The 20,627-nt window shown below is 37.7% G+C and overlaps 1 protein-coding gene across 4 annotated transcripts in view; it reads right to left on the reverse strand.

Annotated features, from left to right (window-relative positions):
* Window positions 1-950: 950 nt before the first annotated feature.
* sugct (succinyl-CoA:glutarate-CoA transferase) overlaps window positions 951-20,627 on the reverse strand; it is a 339,439-nt gene continuing 319,762 nt past the window's right edge. For 2 of the 4 annotated variants that reach the window (XR_016149389.1, XR_016149391.1), the window contains exons 19-20: window positions 7,149-11,029; window positions 951-1,560 (exon numbers count right to left, since the gene is read on the reverse strand). The gene's annotated coding sequence lies outside the window, so the exon portion shown is untranslated. The remainder of the gene's footprint in view (window positions 1,561-7,148; window positions 11,030-20,627) is intronic. The other 2 variants (XR_016149390.1, XR_016149392.1) reach the window with 2 other exon arrangements.

A 20,627-nucleotide genomic window follows, 5' to 3' on the forward strand; every position in this document is an offset into this window, starting at 1 on the left:
TAGAAGCAGGGTGGATAGTAAACTCTCATTTCCTGCATTTTATCTGTCTGGTACTTTACTGAAAGTGTGTGATGAGGTCAAATACTTGGGACATTATATCACTGATGACCTGTCTGATGATAGGGACATTTATAGACAGTACTGTATGATATATGCACAAGCTAATATGTTGAATCGCAAATTTAATATGTGCTCACTTTTTGTAAAGATTAGACTTTTTAAAGCTTTTTGTACTCCGATGTACACTGCTCACTTGTGGCGGCGTTATAAAAAAAGTAGTCTGCAGAAACTCTGCAGAAAAAATATAATGATGGGTTGCGGTTGCTGCTTAAATTGCCACGAGGGGGCAGTGCGAGTCAAATGTGTGTAAGTGTTAACGTATCCACATGTCCTGCTGTACTCAGGAATCTCATGTACAAATGTATGTGTAGACTAGCAGAGTCACATAACAGCATCATCAAAACACTAGTGAATCCGGCATTGAGTGCTGTTAGGTTCACTTCTGGTTTGTGGAATCATTGGCGTTTTAGTTTGTATGTTAACATTTGAACACTTTTTTGTATGTATTGTAGAATACTGACTGTGTAGTCATTTTATAGAACTCTGTTCTTTTTTCTTCCTTTTTTTCTCTCTCTCTTTCTTCCTTTTCTTTTTAATGCACTTTGTAATATTATGGTATATGTATAGGGCTATGGACCATCTTGTGTGTCCTGAATAAAGATTATCTATCTATCTATCTATCTATCTATCTATCTATCTATCTATCTATCTATCTATCTATCTATCTATCTATCTATCTATCGATAATTAATATTCAATTTAATTTACATTAATAAAGTAGGCAATAATAATGTATAATAAAAATCAAATTATATATATATATATATATATATATATATATATATATATATATATATATATTGTTGCGGTCCCTGGTCTAGGTCAGACAGTAACATAAACACTAACACCAATTCCTTCAGTTAGCTTGAATTTATTATCATTCTGGATTTGTTTCAAAAGCAGCATTTCTTATCATTCACCAAAACAATATCTGGAAAATAAATTAACAAAGAAAACAAACAGGAAAAAGATTAGAAGCAAGATCTTCAGGGGTGAGCTAATGCCAAAATAATAAACCAAACAGAACTAGCTTTCCCCAAAGAAACTACCTTACCTATGAATTAAAATAAAAGAAAACAAAACATACAATGAAATACCCTACCTCCTTAACTACCAATAAACAGGAGAAAAACAAAGGCCTTTCAGCCTACAAAAGAAACAAGGTACTCACCCCCTACGGCTTCTCAAATAATCATACACATACAGATGAGATCATCAACACTGGCGTTTTAGCACAAATCACTCAGGATCAAAGAAACCATACAAGAGCACATTAATCACACGATTGTGCTACATTTTCACAGAGCGCAAACACACAGTACAACCCCAGTTGCAATCAATGGCAGAGCGCCCCCTCTAGTGGTATTCCAGGGAATTTATGGTCCAGGCCTCTCCTCTGATCCAATCAAAATCAGCGTGTTGTTAGATCCAGGACCAATCCTAAAGGAGAAGGAGACAGCAGCAACAACAGCAGAACCAACATAGCTGCATTACACCACAACCGTAACAATATAAACATTCAAATTAACAATTAAATAAATAAAAAAATGATGTATGATAATTAACATTAACACGAGCATGAATAAATTAAATCTTTAAAAATACAATTTAAATTAATGTAAATCATATATATAGGCCTACAAACATTAAAATAATAATAAAAAATGAAAAAGTCATGTTTTTTTAAAGAAATATATGTTTTTTTGTCTCAGAATAAGATGGAAAATAGCAGAAAGTAGTGTCTAAAAAAACGTAAATATTAACTATAAAAATGTATGATAATGTTTAATAATATGAACATGAATACATTATAATTGGTATAATTAATATTTTAGCCTAGAAACATTACAATAACAACAAACAAACAATTATTAAAAGTCATGTGTTAGGAAAAGATCATGAAATTGTATTATTTGTGTCCTAATACGATGGAAAATATCAGGCAAAAGAGTCTTAAAATCAATTTTGGCGTCTTTCAGCACCCATACCATGCAGGATTTGACGTGCATGCAAAAAAAAATAAACAAAATGTGCGGCTAGCTTGACCGTGTATTTTCCACGCGCGGCCCACTTGACCGCAGTAAAACAACGTATTACATCGACGTTAAACCACGTTAACCGTGTTAACCATAACCTTTTAAATACTCGACCTAGTTCCGTTGCTTAGCAACGGGAAGAAACTCCTGTAACTTCAGTGCCGGTTGCAACCCGGTATCACGACAAGACGTCAACCCGGTATCACGATAAGACGTGAAATAATCACGTTGGTCCACTTTTGGAAAACGTGTAGATGTCACGGTTTAACCCCCTCAAACGTGAAACTGAAACTTAAACTTACCATAACGACCTATTGGTTTTCATTAAACCGAGAAAAATGGGATTTTGTTTTATTGATGATGACTGAGAAATGGTCTATTATTTAAAATGCAAAAAAATGCAGAAAAAAAAAATACATTTATTAATTTTAAGGTGAAAAGGATTCATTTGATCCACGCCGAAGAAAACGTCTAAATGTCACGTTTTTAATGAAGCAGCCTAAATGAGTAAAATGTCTATTTTTCCGGCGTCCAGCTCCTCGTAAAGGGTACGCTAAAACAACGTATTACATCGACGTTAAACCACGTTAACCGTGTTAACCTTAACCTTTTAAATACTCGACCTAGTTCCGTTAGCAACGGGAAGAAACTCATCACGACAAGACGTGAAATAATAATAATAATAATAATAATTCATCACATTTATATAGCGCCTTTCTGGACACTCAAAGCGCTTCACATAGAGGGGGGAATCTCCTCAACCACCACCAGTGTGCAGCATCCACCTGGATGATGCGACGGCTGCCATAGTGCGCCAGAACGCTCACCACACACCAGCTTACTGGTGGAGAGGAGACAGTGATGAAGCCAATTGGTATATATATATGGGGATGATTAGGAGGCCATGATGGACAGAGGCCACTGGGCAAATTTGGCCAGGATGCCGGGGTTACACCCCTACTCTTTCGAAAGACATCCTGGGATTTTTAATGACCACAGAGAGTCAGGACCTCGGTTTAACGTCTCATCCGAAGGACGGTGCTCTTTTGACAGTATAGTATCCCCATTACTATACTGGGGCGTTAGGACCCACACAGACCACAGGGTGAGCACCCCCTGCTGGCCTCACTAACAACTCTTCCAGCAGCAACCTGGCTTTCTCAGAAGGTCTCCCATCCAGGTACTAACCAGGCTCAGCCCTGCTTAGCTTCAGTGGGCAACCAGTCTTGGGCTACAGGGTGATATGGCTGCTGGCCAAATAATCACTGTTGCAGCCCTTGGCTCCTTAATAAATGGCAGAGAGTCTCAAACGGGTGCAGTAATTTTATTCATCCAAATCAGCGTGAGCACCGTGAAAACTATAAGTAAACACAAATAGCTGATTAATGATCATTTAGACACAAATTCGCAAACAAAATCCTCACCTCATTTACAGTACATCAAGATGCATTTTACAATGAAAATCAAGTGACCTTTGAAGTTATTTAAATAACAACCAAAGACAATTTTGTCCTACTTAACATATTCATGGTAGGGCCTACAAGATAAACAACAAAAATAATTTCCAATAACAGTCAAAATTTGACATTTTACATCCTTGAAGTCCTATTATACATAGAGCCAAATGATACACACCTTACTCCGCTCACCAAGGGTGCAAATTTTAGATTTGCTGCTTTTCGGAATTAGCCGCTAGCTTGAAGGTCTCTGAACTAAAACAGCACACACATGTGTGGAAATATAAGACAAAGCAAACTTCACCAAAAACGCATGAAAATGGAAATACATGAACTACTTAATATTGTAAAGTGAAGAGCACCAGGATTTCACAATTTACACAGTTTAAGAGTCAACTTACATGTCCCTGATCTTCGGAGATGAGAGAAGTCATGCAAATTGAATTATTAGTTATAGACCATTTCACAGATGTAAACAACACTGGTCCAGAAGCAATTCCTGTTTCAGTTTGTAACTGTTTTCTTTATTTCACATGTAAAGAAAACATCTTAAAGATGTTTGTTTAACTTTTTTGATTCAGTTTTAAATGTTCTGTTGGTTGCATTTTATCCCAGCTTTTATGTAGTGTTAAAAAACTGAAACAGGAAGTGCTTCTGGACCAGTGTTGTTTACATCTTGTGAAATGGTCTATACAGGTTCCTGGGTGCACAGCCTCAAACCCAGTCACATGAATGGGCTCTATGCACGGCGGTATTTCCGGTGAAGGTGTAAGGATGCTCGATGACTTCCGCCGATCGTAGAGTCCAATGCAATACCGAGAATTTATATTGAATTTTATACTCCATGGTTATACTAATAAAACGTTAGTCACAAAAACAGATAAAACAGACACCCCTCGTTGTGTTAATGCTTCTTTTTAAAATTATATTAAATAAACATAACTATATATAAAATTGCATCTAAACGCATGTACGTTTCATTTCAAAGACTGGAGGACAATACATTTTGAAGACTCTGCCATAATCCCGTTTTCCTCGGTTTTCCTCCGCTTTAATCTCCACAACCGGAAATGGACGAGCATCCTTGCGTCAAATGCGGAATTTATGCGTGCATATAGCCCATTACCTGACTGAGAATGCACTACCTCTAGCGGCCTCCAGTGGCCACTTACAATCACGTTGGTCCACTTTGGAAAACGTGTAGATGTCACGGTTTAACTGATAGTGATAGTTTAAACCAAACTCAAAACCATGAATAGGGCTATACTGCCCTCTTGTGTCAAATTATATTTCTATATTTATTTTTCCAAGAAATAAAACCCATCCAATACACCATTGTACTCATCAGACTCAGTGGCTCAGTTCCCTGATAGCAAACTGACATTGAATCAACGTGGAAACGACGTCTCTCATGACATTGAAACAACGTTGATTTTGCTCATCGAATTAACGTTGAACCAACGTCAGACGCGGCATTCTTCAAAGCTAAATGAAAATCGAAAATTGGTTTGCTTTCATAACGTTGAAACAACGCGTTGATTTCAAGTTGATTTTCCGTTAGTTTTGAAAGAATGACGCGTCTGACGTTGGTTCAATGTTAATTCGATGAGCAAATCAATGTCAGATCAACGTTGTTTCGATGTCATATTTCCACGTTGATTCAATGTCAGTTTGCTATCTGGGTTGATAAAGCTTTGGGCTTTAAGCAAGGAGACCCGAGTTCAAATCACATTCTTTCTCACATTAAATTATTGTGATTATATCAAACAAAGTGGCCAAAACAACGTGATTATATCAAACAAAGTGGCCGGTTGGAGAAATGTTGTTTTGGCCACTTTGTTTGATATAATCACAACAATTTAACGTAAGAAAGAATGGGATTTGAACTTAGGTCTCCTTGATTAAAGCCCAACGCTTTATCAACTGAGCCACTGAGTTTAATGGTGTGTTGGATGGGTTTTATTGCGGGTTAGGTTTTATGTGTTGGAAAAATAAATATAGAAATATAATTTGACACAAGAGGGCAGTATAGCCCTATTTATGGTTTTGTTAAACCGTGACATCTACACGTTTTCCAAAGTGGACCAACGTGATTATTTCATGTCTTGTCGTGATACCGGGTTGGGCACTGAAGTTACAGGAGTTTCTTCCCGTTGCTAAGCAACGGAACTAGGTCGAGTATTTAAAAGGTTATTGTTAACACTGTTAACGTGGTTTAATGTTGTTTTAGCGTACCTTTTGCTTAAACGAAGAGCTGGGGGACGCCGGAAAAATAGACATTTTACTCATTAGGCTGCTTCATTAAAAACGTGACATTTAGACGTTTTCTTCGGCGTGGATCAAGGCAAATGAATGCTTTTCACCTTGAAAATACTAAATGTTTTTTGTGTAACTCCTCACACCCGGGTCCTACTCGCCCCGCTCCATGCGGGCCTCCGGCGTGAGAGTCGGGCGCTCTAGCAAGGAGGCTAAAGACTGCAGCCCCTAGCGTCTGTCGCTAGAGCGCCTATTGAGATCGGGGAGTGAGGTTTACTCGCACAGCAACTACTAGCTGGCCTCCGTTACACTCACCCCCCTAAACCTCACTCTCATCCGGGTCACGGCACCAATGTAACCCCTTCACCCAGGTCCTACTCGCCCCGCTCCGAGCGGGCCTCGAACCCGGGTCTCCAGCGTGAGAGTCGGGCGCTCTAGCAAGGAGGCTAAAGACTGCAGCCTCTAGCAGTAAATTTTGAAGACTCTGCCATAATCCCATTTTCCTTGGTTTTCCTCCGCTTTAATCTCCACAACCGGAAATGGACGAGCATCCTTGCGTCAAATGCGTAATTTATGCGTGCATATAGCCCATATCATTGGTCTTAAAAAGTGGGTGGGTCTTGTCCCACCCATATACAATGGTTCCGACCATAGATATGTATATAAAGGCTAGATGTGTTACGGCGAAGTTTCCATCGTCATCACCGGCGGCCATCTTGTCACAGACAAGCTGATGTAAGATGGGTGGTCAGCACGAACACAAATACTCTTATCTCGTTGAAATCTTGACGGATTTAGCTACAAATGGTTCGGTTTCTTACAAACGTTATTAATGTGGCTATAATTATCTGGATGATTATTTATTTATACACTTTTTATTCATAAGTATGTTGTGTCATAACTACATCTCTGACGTTTATAACAAAACAAACCGTTTGAAAATCGGTAGAAAATTTAGCAAGTTATGGTCATTTAAATAGTACATGTAATGTTACGAGTAAGCGAGCTGCCTGTGACAAGATGGCCGCCAGGTGCAGACGTCGACCTCCATTGGCCAGCAGCGTGGACGACATAGCTAGCCTTTATATAGATATCTATGGTTCCGACGCCCATGATTGTATGTGGGCCAAAAATTCAGTGATCGATGTATGAATACGTCATTTTTGTCCTGAATACAGTTTTAAATAGAACTTGTGGTTTGTTTTTATCAAAATACTTAATATAATATGATAAAATATCACGTTTTTTAGACATGCACCATATTGTTCACTTGAAATACCTTGTAGAAGCAATGGTACTGTATACCATCTTGGCATACCAGCATCTTGAACTCATCCTCGAACTGGTGGTCACTGCATAGTTAGTCCAGCAGATGGCAGAACACTCCTATTAAAAATGTTTTTCTACTTCAGGGAATCGCTTATAATACACAAAAATGTTGTCAACCTGGTCATTACTCACCCTTAAGTTGTTCCAAACCTGTATGAGTTTCTTTCTTCTGTTGAACACAATATGTGAGTAATATCAGATGGCACCCATTGACCTCCATAGGAAAAAAAAACCTGAAAGTGTGCCTTCAAGTGTCTGATTTCACAATATTTAAGAAATATAATTTTATGTTCAACAGAAAACTCGTTCGGGGTGAGTAAATAATAACAATATTTTTGGGTAAACCGTCCCTTAAATATTGTTTTCAAGCGCGTATTAAAATTTGTGTAAAAAAAAAAAAAGTGTATTAAAAATAATTTCTCAGTTTTAGATGCTACTTCATTTTAATCCGCCCTGGTCACGTCAGTCACACACGTCGATTGAAATCGCGGGAAACACCGTCGTGTTGTTCTCAGCTAAACAAACAGGGATGATGATACACAGACACTTTGCATCTTCTCACGCATAGTTTGACTAACCGATAGCCAAAACCCATTAGTTATGTTAAGGAAATTGACGTCCCGTCTGAAAGGTTAGAAACCCTTTATCATCACAGTCAGTGGGCACAACTTCTGTCTGGAGTTTGTATTGATCTGTTCGGGTTCACTGACGCTGGCATATGTCATTGGAGATCATGAATGGCATGAACACATAATTCCACAGATTTCCCACACCGTCTGTTTGGAAAGAGCAACGCGTGCCACGTCATTCTGTCGGTGGATAGTTTCACAACATGGAACTTGTTAAGTGACCCAAACTCTATATGGAAAGAGTCATTCAAAATAAATACAGTAGTTAATAATTGAAGTGTATTAAAAAAGTTAAGAACGGGTATTTTTCAAAATTCATGTAGGCTATTTAACTTGTGAAAGGTTTTGATCCACTACTGTAAACATATTATGAAGAGCAAAAAAGGCCAAACGCGGAAGTGAGTTAGCATTTTAGCACTACCGGTTCCCTCGCTCTATGGGATTTTTGAATGCATGGCTTTTTGCTAAATTGCCTGAAATAAGGTCTGTGGTGAACAAAGCCTCTAAATATTTTCACGTTTTGATCTATGACATAAAACACACAGTTATAATAACCTGCTTGAGGTTTTTTAAACTGTATTGTGTCTGCTTGTGTTTTTTTAAATCTTTATATAGGCTTCAGGATTAACTTGTAAAGATTGTCTTGATAGACAAAACTCTTTGTTGAACACAGATCTTATTTTTTGCGATTTTCCAAAAGTCTATGAGGAAAATGCATAGCTTTTTGATCGAGGGAACCCATGCGAGTTCCGAGTTGTCATACAAAGTGATGTCATCACTCCGGCACTCGGCACATATAAATCTATGTCTCAGCTTTCAATTTCTTTCAATTTTATTACGAAATTCAAACAATAAATGTGGTTTTGTGGCTCATGGCTCTATAATCGGCATCTCTTTCTCTTTATTATAGTTTATAGCACAAAATAAACATGATGACACTTCAGAATGTTGGATGAAACAGTAGCCTACAATTTATTGAAATGTCTAATCACTCAGTTTCAACCGTGTAAAGACAAAAAGAAAAGTACATTCACTTAGTCTATATTACTTAAAAATTTAATATTATAACGTTTTGTTTTTGTTTTTTCAGAGAGATTTTTTTTCCTTGAGAAAAAATTACGTGTAGCCTAGCCTATACTGTAGCGTATACAGTGTATATCCAAAAGAATCAACAGTTGGCAAAAGTTAGCAGCCCTGCAATTGTATTTTGGTCATAATCAAATGAACAGACATGAAATGGCATGTTCGTTACGTAACATTCATGCAATGGAAAAAAATATATTTGCATTCTGTCATTGTGAACTGTACAGTGAACGGCTAGGGTGGCGTCAAAACTAAACCTAAATCTGAAAGTTGATCTAGAAAGCGACTCTTCCTCGTAAGCCTCATAGCGCCTGATGTTATTAGCAGTGACCAGATCTGTACATCTCCATCTCTCTTTATTGCAAAAAATGTTAATGTAATAGTCTTAATTGTTTAGATTATAGCCAAGACTTGTCTAAAATACTAATGAATGAATACACATTTTAATAACAAATGAGTGATGCAACATGTACTACAATGACCAGCTTCGTTTTAAGGCCATTTATGTGTTCTCAAAGTAGATAATTAACATTTAGCAGATATAAAGTACAGTTTAATGAAACTATGACATTTTTGTTACACTTTACAATAAGGTAAAATATGACATGGATAGCTCATAAGAACCTACAATATTTAAAAAATGTGTGTTTTTTTTTTCCATGATACAATAAAAGTCAATTGGGCCGCAATTGTTGTTTATACCCCCCTGATATTCAAAATATCTACTTTTTTGTTCCACAGATGAAAGAAAGTCAAGTTTGGAATGATATAAGGGTGAGTAAATGATTTTTGGATGAACTATAACCACAAATATTGATGCTCTCATCTCATATGCATATGGAAACATTTTATCCATTAAAACTGCAGGAGAATGTCTGTCCCTTGGTACCAGAATTTTTTTAGCAATAGCAAGTAGCGTGACATTGATTTTATTCTTGCTTGCAATTATTTTTAATGAGTTAAGGAATATGATTTTTGCCTTATATTGCAGAACTGACCTCTTTTGCGACCCGAAGCCTTCAGAATCTGACAGCAGGTCCAAGCTGAGGTTAGCACACATGTTGAACTGTGATTCTCTCATGGGAACACAGGTTTGAATCCGGCATGCATCACATTCCTGTCACTCCATCCCATAAAAAGGCAGTAAATGCCCATAAATTTCTTTTTTTTTTTAAATCCCTGACAGCGGGTAGATCCTCACACTGTGTTCCCAGTTGAAATCGTGGCTCGTAAAACACTGGGGCAAAACTGAGCCCACACCGCTTTCCTCTCACTTTTTGACAAATAGCGGTTAAAAAATGCATGAATGAGTGTACCTGCTCACGTTTGGAGTCACCCACAGGAAAAGGCCTAATTCTGTTGCCCTAATGTGCATATGATACGACCCCGTGGAAACTCGAGCAAAACGGGAGATGATTGCCTTCAAGCTGAAGGGAAAACTCTCCAGAGTGAAGCTCTAACCTCACAGCTGAGGACAAAGAAAAGCTACGCTGAGCTTTGGATTTCAGCCCGTGCCCGAGTTTTAGTGAGACGGTCCAATTTGAAAATCCCACAAGGCAGTTCTCTCCAAATTTTAAAAGCATGGCTTCTCTTAAAGACGCATGTTTCGAGTTATGTGCTTATATGTCTCCTCTGAAGACTACTTATGTCACCTGTGGCAGAATCCATAATTCACTTTCCAGCTAAACGATTACATTAGGTATCTTTTGGGCTGTCCTACCGAGACTGTAAAAAAGGACATTTCCAAGTCTCGTAAAGCTGCAGGTTGTGATTTAAAAGCAATCTTCTTTTAAACCCAGGGTGGGTTTCTCTGTCTTTTTCACCATCCATTGTCAGGATGTTCAATCCAAACGTTACTGCAAATATCAACTCCAGGGACAAGAATAGGATACACCTTGTACAAACACAGGAATCCCACCAGGTGCTGGGAGAGTGGAAAGGCAAAACACATCCATCACAGAGCTCCAGTATTGGCAGGATTGAGCGCTGACTCATGCACAGGCCGGTGTTTGTCTAGCTGGGGTTGAGATCTTCAACACACTGGAGGAAACCTTCATCATTTGGAGGAAACAATCCATATTTACTCATCATGTCGCTCCAAAGCCATATTATTTTCCTCCTTTTGTAGAAAAAACAGTGAGAAGTTTTGAAAAAAGTTTATTTTCTCTTTTAAATGGAAGCTTGTTTCTGCCAGAGAATGAAAAATAAAAAAAAAGTAATTGGTACTTTTTTTTTCTCACAATTGCAAGTTTACATCTCGCAATTCTGACTTTATATCTCGCAATTCTGACTTTATATCTCGCAATTCTGACTTTATATCTCGCAATTATGACTTTATATCTCGCAATTCTGACTTTATATCTCGCAATTCTGACTTTATATCTCGCAATTCTGACTTTACATCTTGCAATTCTGACTTTATATCTCGCAATTCTGACTTTATATCTCGCAATTATGACTTTATATCACACAATTCTGACTTTATATCTCGCAATTGCAACATTATATCATGCAGTTCTGACTTTATATCACGCAATTCTGACTTTATATCTCGCAATTCTGACTTTATATCTCGCAATTCTGACTTTATATCTCGCAATTATGACTTTATATCTCGCAATTATGACTTTATATCTCGCAATTCTAACTTTATATCACACAATTCTGACTTTATAACACGCAATTCTGACTTTATATCTCGCAATTCTGACTTTATATCTCGCAATTCTGACTTTATATCTCACAATTCTGACTTTATATCTCGCAATTCTGACTTTATATCACACAATTCTGACTTTATAACACGCAATTCTGACTTTATATCTCGCAATTCTGACTTTATATCTCGCAATTCTGACTTTATATCACGCAGTTATGACTTTATATCTCGCAATTCTGACTTTATATCACACAATTCTGACTTTATAACACGCAATTCTGACTTTTTATCTCGCAATTCTGACTTGATATCACGCAATTCTGACTTTATATCTCGCAATTGCGACTTTATATCACGCAATTCTGACTTTATATCTCGCAATTCTGACTTTCTATCTCGCAATTCTGACTTTATATCACGCAATTCTGACTTTATATCTCAAGAATTTCAAGAGATGAACTGGCAATAATGTGTTATAAAGTCAGAATTGTGAGATGTAAACTCGCAATTGTGAGAAAAAAGTCAGAATTGTGAGATAAAAAGTCTCAATTCTGTGACTTTTGTGACTATTTCTCAGAATTGCAACTTTATATCTCGCAATTACGATTTTATTTCTCACAAATCTGACTTCATATCTCGCAATTGTGAGATAAAAGTCGTAAAAATTTATTTATTTATTTTATTCAGTGGCGGAAACAGGCTTCCATACTTTTCCATATAGACAGTGAAAGTAAATTAACTCCAAAATCCGCAGAAAAGTAGTTGATATGATTCATTTGCTAAATCACTTTTTTTGACTTGAAGGCCCTTCATATAGATATTTCCAGCTTTAATCATGATTAATCTATTTCACTAACAGAAACTGGGTGTGTTGATGTATTAGTTTTTTTTCACAAACATCACAAACTTTTCACACAAAATGCCTTACATCTTTCAAAATGAAGCACTGCATTCAAAATATCACAAACACATCTCAAAAGCAAACATTTGTCTTATACGTTGCAAACACCTTTGCCATAATATTATATTTTTTTGCAAATATCATATTCACACAGTTGTTCAAAACCTAAAGCTCTTCTTTCATAAACTTTTTTTTTTTTTTGTGGTGGTGAATACAGTATTACAAAGTCCAAAAAAACTATAATTTGACCTTTGACCTATTTATAGGCCAATTCTATAAAGCCATGATTGGTTGGTGTTAATGTGAGGAGTTGGATGAACTAGTATTTTATGAAACTGAGCCGAATGCCGAGAATTACTGTATGGTTTTGCAGATTTGGTGTTGTGGTGTTCGAGTATGACTAATTAGTATATGAGTTCATTACTTACTGACTCCTTCTAATTCAATAAAATACAAAAACTGCAAAAAGCCACCCTCCACTGACCCTCATTACCTGCTCATGATTCACTGCATGAATCAACTCTTTTTACAGGTTTCCATGTGTCATTAGAAACCCAAAGGAGCTCCAGCTTTGTCCAAGCGGTTCCTGATTCAGCTGGTGATGTAAAAACATGACCAATGCAGGTGTCTGAATGACAGAACCACTGAATCTGACGAATCCCACCGTCTGCACCATTAAAGCGGGAAACACCTCTCCCATCGGTGATGTCATTCTTTCATGTAGCCAGCTGTTTGTTATAGCTTTATGTGTTTAATAAGTGAGTGAGATTTAAAGTGTTGAGAGAAAGTCTCTCAGATGCGGCACACACTTCTCTATGTTTGATCTATGTTCTCATAAAAGGGTTTGTGTGAATGAGGTATTGTGGGAAAAGGCTAAACATCAATGTGGTGACACATCCCGCAGTCGGATGGTGTCATAAACGCATTTCTCTTGCCCTGCGATAGAGCGTGTAATTTGACTTGGCAACAGAACTGGGCTAACTTAACTCCTCTACAATGTTAACATGAAAGCATTGATGCTATTCTGAGAAGACGTGTAAAATGTCAAATGACTGCACCACTGACTGTAAATGTGAGATTCGTAATCTTGAAAGAGTTAAAACAGCTCATTCCCTTAAAGGGATACTTCACCTCTGGAAAGATGAATGTGTATTTAAAATGGGTCATTTATGTAGAAGAAATGTAAAATTATTTTTGAATTTGGAGCTCTCTAGACTGAGAAAAGCCAGAAAATGTATTTTTGGTTTATGTGGATAAAAGACAACAACTCCCAGAATGCACTTGCTTCACTGCCCTAGGAGGCCACGCCTACCGGTAACATCACAGTAGTTAAACAACAAGTCTAAAAATGCACTTGTTTAGCGTTCATGTAAATACATTCAGGAATGAATTCAGTTAGATTGACTACAATAGTCTGAATTTAAGTATTTATTATAGGTGTACCGTAGTGATTTAGGATAAAACAAAAACATGGTTTGGAAAATGGATTCATGGACTCACTTACAGCACATTTTGTAAATTTTGAACACACATAAAGTTATGGACTGAGTGCATTATGAAAGGTGAAGTCAGCAGAAAAGGAAAGGATAGTTACAGGGTCAGATCAAGTTATTACATTTTGATTTAAGGTTGTGAAGACATTTTTCTTTGATCTAACATTCACTTTGAACAAAAGATTTGGAACCTGTATTCGTAAACATAAAGAGGATTAAATTTATGGTTAAATAATGAGAAAAATGTAGCGAACTTTATATCCTGCAACAGAAGGGCTTCACACTGACTATATAGTTCATTTCAGGCATTATAAATATTCTTGTGTTTATAACCGTATGAGAAATGCTCCTTTGACACCTGTTTTCAGTCAGCATGCCTTGCTGTGTTCAGGCAATATTGCAGTGAATTCAGCAAAATAAAGTCTGCAAATTTTTCCTTGTTGGCTCTGCCTCCGACTTTCCATAAAAAGCTTTGTACTTCCGCATCTTGATAGGCTGACAACCCAAAATATTTACATTCATGCATTTTGGCAGAATCCAAAGCGACTTGCATTGCATTCAAGGAACGCATTTATATATTATCCGTTCATGATTTCCCTGGGAATCGAACCCATGACCTTGGCATTGCTAGCCCCACGCTTTTCTGTGCTTGAGCTACATACATAAAATACACCATAAAAAAAGCATTTACACTGACAGTGATTAAATCATTGGTGGTCGTAAGGTCTTTGTGTTGTTGATGCTGCTGTACAAGCCCATATATCACCGTCCCATTGGCAGTCAATGCATTCCTTGACCTCAATTTCCAATATCCCTAAAGGTGCAGTCATATTAGCTAAATTTAGGCAAGATTTCACAGGCATAAAAAGTTGTCGTTTGTCAGCGATGTTTGAAGCTCAGCTCACACAACAGAAGTCACTTTCAATTTCAAACCAAGCAGTTTTCTGTTGGTGAAGGCGGCGAATTCACATGACAAACTTGACCACGGAAAACAGAAGTAAATACAGGCTCTGGCAGTGAGTTTGGTGTCATTGGATTTGTACTATATACCCCTTTTCAGTTGGTAAACATGGTGACGTTTTTTTTTTGTGGGCGGAGCTTAGGTGGAGGCAGAATGATCCCTCTGGCCGCTTCACTAACGCAAGGATTGTTAGCTTGTTTTTTAACAATGACCGGAGAAAATCCGATATTATCTTAATGTGTAAGGTCACTCAGTGTCCAGGACCACGATTGTTATTTCCAAAAGTTATTTTTAACGGATGGAAACAGATTGGCCGACCTGTAGCCGCCTACACGCTCACTCAATGCATGGACAATCTGACAGGATTAACGTACGTTACCTCGGTTGAGTGGCCTGACTTCTACACCTACCTTATAGAGAAACCGATCGTAAAGAGAAACTGAGGGCATATAAATCTTTAGATGCCTATATGGTCGTGTACAAGACTTGTGTGTATGATCCGCAGTTCTGCCGAGCCAGCGCCGAGACCACGACAATGTAAAGAGTGACACTACAGTGCGATTTTAATGATGTGAATATTTTCTAGAAATAAAAGTTCCAGATACAGCACATTCATTTTTCATCAATTCTTGCACCAAACAACACAACAAGATGACATCTAATGATAGTAACAATTATTATGTAGCCGAATCTGTGCTGTTTTGTATTGGCCGCCTCTAGTTTTCAATTTGTTTTGCCTCCAGCTAGCGCCGTGACGTAACTGTGACGTCGGCGCAAAAGGGGTCTATACAATACTGTATGTCATGTCTCTGGATCTTTGAATCGCGGCAGCTTCCCTGACTCATGGAGCTCCTCCTAATGTTCTCCTTTCCTAATTTGCCGAATTTAGAAAAAAACTGCCTATTTTCATGGCTAAGATCGACACGACTTGCTGTCTCAGTCAGAGGACCAATGTACAGCACAGTTATGGAAATATTGGATTGCAATCCAGTCCTGTCACATCATTACGGGGGTCCCCACCATAATAAACATAAAGATGATAAAGGCTTGGCATATACTGTATAAATAAATGAATAAATAAATACATAAATACACTGTTAATTGTTTATAAATCTGGTAACACTTTACTTGAAGGGGTGTGCATAAGACTAACATGACACCTTTATAATCATGACATATGTCATTATTACAACTGTCATGTCATTCGCTCAGTTATGACATTTGTAATGCAAATATGATATTGTTTGAGATGTTTTTGTTATGACACCTTGACTTAAACCAATACATCATAACCTGTCAGTGTCTTTGTCATGACAACTTGACATTACTAAGACAACACAACCTGTCATAAACATGACATAGCACTCTGATTGATAGTCTGAAAACAACTGTGGGCATTACTGGATGGATCAGCTCTGGATTGGTTTTCCTCCTATTTTACAGACCAGAGTTTCTCTGTATCCATAGGGCCTTATATGTCAGACTGTGCTCCATGGTGTGCCCCAAGGTTCTGTGCTCGGCCCCCTGCTGTTCAGTCTATATGTGCTTCCTCTCGGAAAGATTATTGCCAGTTTTGGAGAGTTATCTCCAAAATTTTAGCCCATATTTTAGCCCTGATAGGCTGGATAAACTGTCACTGTTGCACAATTGCTTAGCCTCCATCAATAAATGGATGTCAGATAACTTTTTGCAACTAAATTCAGACAAAACTGAGGTGCTGATTATAACATTACTCCAAAGATTAGGCAGGCCATTGTGGCTTTATCATCCTCAGACGGTAATGTGCAGCGAAATTTGGGTGTCATTTTTGATAAATCGATGAGTTTTAGCAGTCATGTTAAATCTGTGGTTTGTTCCTGTTTTGTTTTTTTTCATCTCAGGAACATTGCTAAGATTAGATCGGTGGTTTCTAAAGAAGAGCTGGAGATGCTGGTTCATGCTTTTATTTCCTCTTGGACTATTGCAATTCACTGTACACTTGCTTAAACAAATCCTCCATGGATAAACTGCAAGTTGTACAGAATGCTGCTGCAAGACTTTTGGCAAAGACAAACAGGAGATCATATTACACCTGTGCGGCCCCGTCCACACTACTGCGTTTTTGTTTAAAAACTGAGAATTAAAACGAAAACGATCTCCGTCCACACTAGCGTTTTACCTGCGTATTAGAATGTATCTCCGTCCACACTAAAACGACTGAAAACGTGGATCACGTGGCCATTCACCAACACTGGGCATGCGCGCGCCGGTGTAAACAGTGGTTGGCGAATCAGGGAAAGATACGTCATGACTGATGACACCCAATCATAGAGCCGAGCGTGAGCCTCTGCGTCAGCGTTTGTAAACTCCTCCGTTTTGTCTCGTCCACACTAAAACGATGTAATGTGTGTTGTGGTTTTTATTTGTTTTTTACTGTGAAGCACTTTGTGACCCTTCATGTCTGTGAAAAGTGCTATTTAAATAAAGTTTACTTACTTACTTACTTACATAGCAGATTAATTATCAAACTTAAGAAAGCATCTAGCTTTATTGGTTAACATTACATTAAACTATCAGGTGGTTGGTTTTGACATTGGCTGACATGAAGACATTATAACTTTTTAATGACCAATTCAATTAGTACCACTGTAGTTGAGGTCACGAAAAATATTCATGACAGTTATAATGGCCAATGTCAAAGCCAGCCACACGACAGTTTAACTTAATTTAATGTCAAGTTGTCATGACAAAGACACTGACAGGTTATAATGTATTGGTTTATGTCAAGGTGTCATAACAAAGACATCTTAATGTCATATTTGCATTCAAAATGTCATTATTGAGCGAAAGACACTTGCATAATTCAAGACATATGTCATGTCATGGTTATGAAGGTGTCATGCCAGTCTTATGCACACCCCTTTAAGTAAAGTGTTACCAAAAATCCCAATATGTTTGTGACCAGGTTTATAGATCAGACCTATGCTATTTTTCAGTGTAGTGGGAAAAAAATCGACTTTGGCAAAAAGTGGTGGTCACATCCCAAACACAAATTACACCCATGTGTGGATCCGTCCTCCTGTCATGCCAGACAGGCCACAATCTCCAGAAACTGATAGAGAAGAGAAGGGTGCTGGTGAGAGAAAGATTACAGTTTTATTACGGGCAATAAAACATAACTTGTGAAGAGGCGTGAGCGTCACTTTAAGTGCTTTAGTCCTCTGCTGGGAGAGCATGTGTCTGGACTCAAAGCAGGGGAGGACCTCGAAGCTCTGCGCCTTCGTGACAGATTTATCAGAAGAGTCGTTCGCTGGAAGATAGCGTCCAACATAGACACGCTCATAGACTACTTAAAACCAGTCATGGGTGACATTATCACGGGTCAGAAAAATGTTGTCATAAAAGAGCTCAGGTCAGAGAATCCACAGATGAAGAATAAGATGAACTGTTTATGTGCGTTTGGAAGAGTATCTGGACGCCCTGACGGCTGAACAGCTGGAAGAGAAATCTCTCGAACCGACAAATTCAATATATAATGAGACAATTTAAGAAATAAATAGCATCTTGACTAAAAAGAAATTAAGCCTCATTGTTCTTGAAATATATAAACGAACACTGTTAACCCTGAAACACTGTATTGTAGCTGAAGCCTGGAAGAGATTGATTTGTGTTGTTGAAAAAAGAGTTGATGCAGCAATGTGTATTAAGAAAAAATAAAGTTTTTTTTTTTCGACTTTGGATGCATGTACACCTATTGTAGGAGACTCCGGAATACAATTAGGAACTTTTAATTAATCTGTTAACAAATTAGATCTATTGTAAAGGGTTAGCATATTGTTTAAATCATTTTCATAAATTAAGAAACCTGCTGTAATGTAAAAGGAATCTCATTCTCAAAATATTTAGAAAGAACAAAGCAAAGTAAAGTCGGACAAAGTATTGAAAAAGTATTGATTGAAAAAATCTAATGTGTGTTAAGAAGAAAGTCATAAACACCTAGGATGGTTTGAGAGTGAATTGTGGGATAATCTTTGGGTGAACTATTCCTTCAGTTTAGTTGCTTGTAAATGCAGCCTTTATTATTGAGATTATATTCATTACATTCATAAAGTCTAAAAAAAATTAAAATAATATTTCTGAAATAGTTAATATTCAAATTCACTATTGTTGAATTTCACTACTGAATACCAAAGTATTTTAGTGAAAGATATAATGAGCTTTTCATGAGATTGTTAACCATTTATTATTGATATGATGATGCGGTCAATATGAGGTTTTAAAGACACGTTTGGTTAAAACCCAAAACATTCAAAACCATGAAAATATGCTCATTATCTATTTTTGTCTTTGGTAATTTCACTTAAATTAACCGCCTGTACTGTGTCTCATTAGTTGCAGTTATGTTTTTGAATCAAGACTGCAGAAATTTTCATTGACTACGTTTACACGCAGCCAATAACCCGTTCAAAACCGGGATATTAGCAATAACCCGGTCGCGAACTGCCATGTAAACACCGGCAAAAACCTGAATATGGTCATATCCCGGATTTTAAAAACCGGGATATTGGGTTACCCCTTTTCTAACCAGAATTTTTGGTCATGTTATGTACCGTATGAGTGGTACGGTACGGTACAGTTTGGTACGGTACGCAATTATTTGCGTTTCCACTGAATGGTACCAAAAAGACGAACCGTACCGTACCACTTTTTGGGTACCCTTCCGTTGGGGTACCTAGCACAGTGAAAGGGTACTAAAAGGTGGAGCTAGACTCTTAAACGCATATAGGCATATCCCCATAGTGATTTGTGTTCTGCGCATGTTCTATTCGCAAGGAATCTTGGTCTTTTGAGTAGAGAAACTTCTTGGCGCATACAAAAATCCGGGTTTTAAGTAAACATGGCGAGACTGGGCGAGACGCAGCACAGCATACTTTTGGAGTGAGGTCAGCATCAGAGCGCAAACAAAGGCGATCGCTATCTGCCCTGAACTATTCATTATCCGCGTGCTGATTCAGCGAGAATGAGGGCGTGGCCTGGATTTCACAGCTTTACTTCCCGCTCACGACTGCGCATGTCTAGTCCCGAAAACAGCAAGTGCGCAGACTCAAGTACCAAGATGTCAGCGTCATATCGAGACACTGAAGGCTTCAGTTCTCTCTGATGGAAAAGAACGAAGGGGCATCGTCCATCTTTTTTTACAGACTATGGTCTAGACGCTAACCGGGCATCGCCATTTACATCGGGATATTGCAATTCCATGTATACAGGAGAAACTCTCTGCTCACGCATGTAAACGGGTTATTCCCATGTTTCAGAAACCTGAATAGTGACCTTAACCCGACCATAACCTGAAAATTGGCTGCATGTAAATGTAGTGAGTGTTTTTGGACATATTCTTTTGTTGAAATCTAAAGCATGTGATAAAATAGTGACCAACCGTGACCGTACCGAAGCATTTTTCACATTTGTTTTCTCAATAAAGATTAAGAAAGACAATCTTTGAAAAATGAATTTAACCATCCAGCTACAAAAATTAATCTTTGAATAAAATATATGATAAATATTTGTTTTCAAGCAAGAAAATAATCTGAAAATCAGAACCGAAGACCAGATTTACCAATGTAATGCAAACAGTATAAAACTATCCATGTACAGTCATTGATAATCAACATGAAATATTGGTGTTCATCGCAAAATATTTCAACATAAATATGTAAATAGTTT

This window comes from Pimephales promelas, chromosome 22 (genome assembly GCF_988280905.1).
Source record: "Pimephales promelas chromosome 22, fPimPro1.hap1.1, whole genome shotgun sequence".
NCBI classification, from domain to species: domain Eukaryota; kingdom Metazoa; phylum Chordata; class Actinopteri; order Cypriniformes; family Leuciscidae; genus Pimephales; species Pimephales promelas.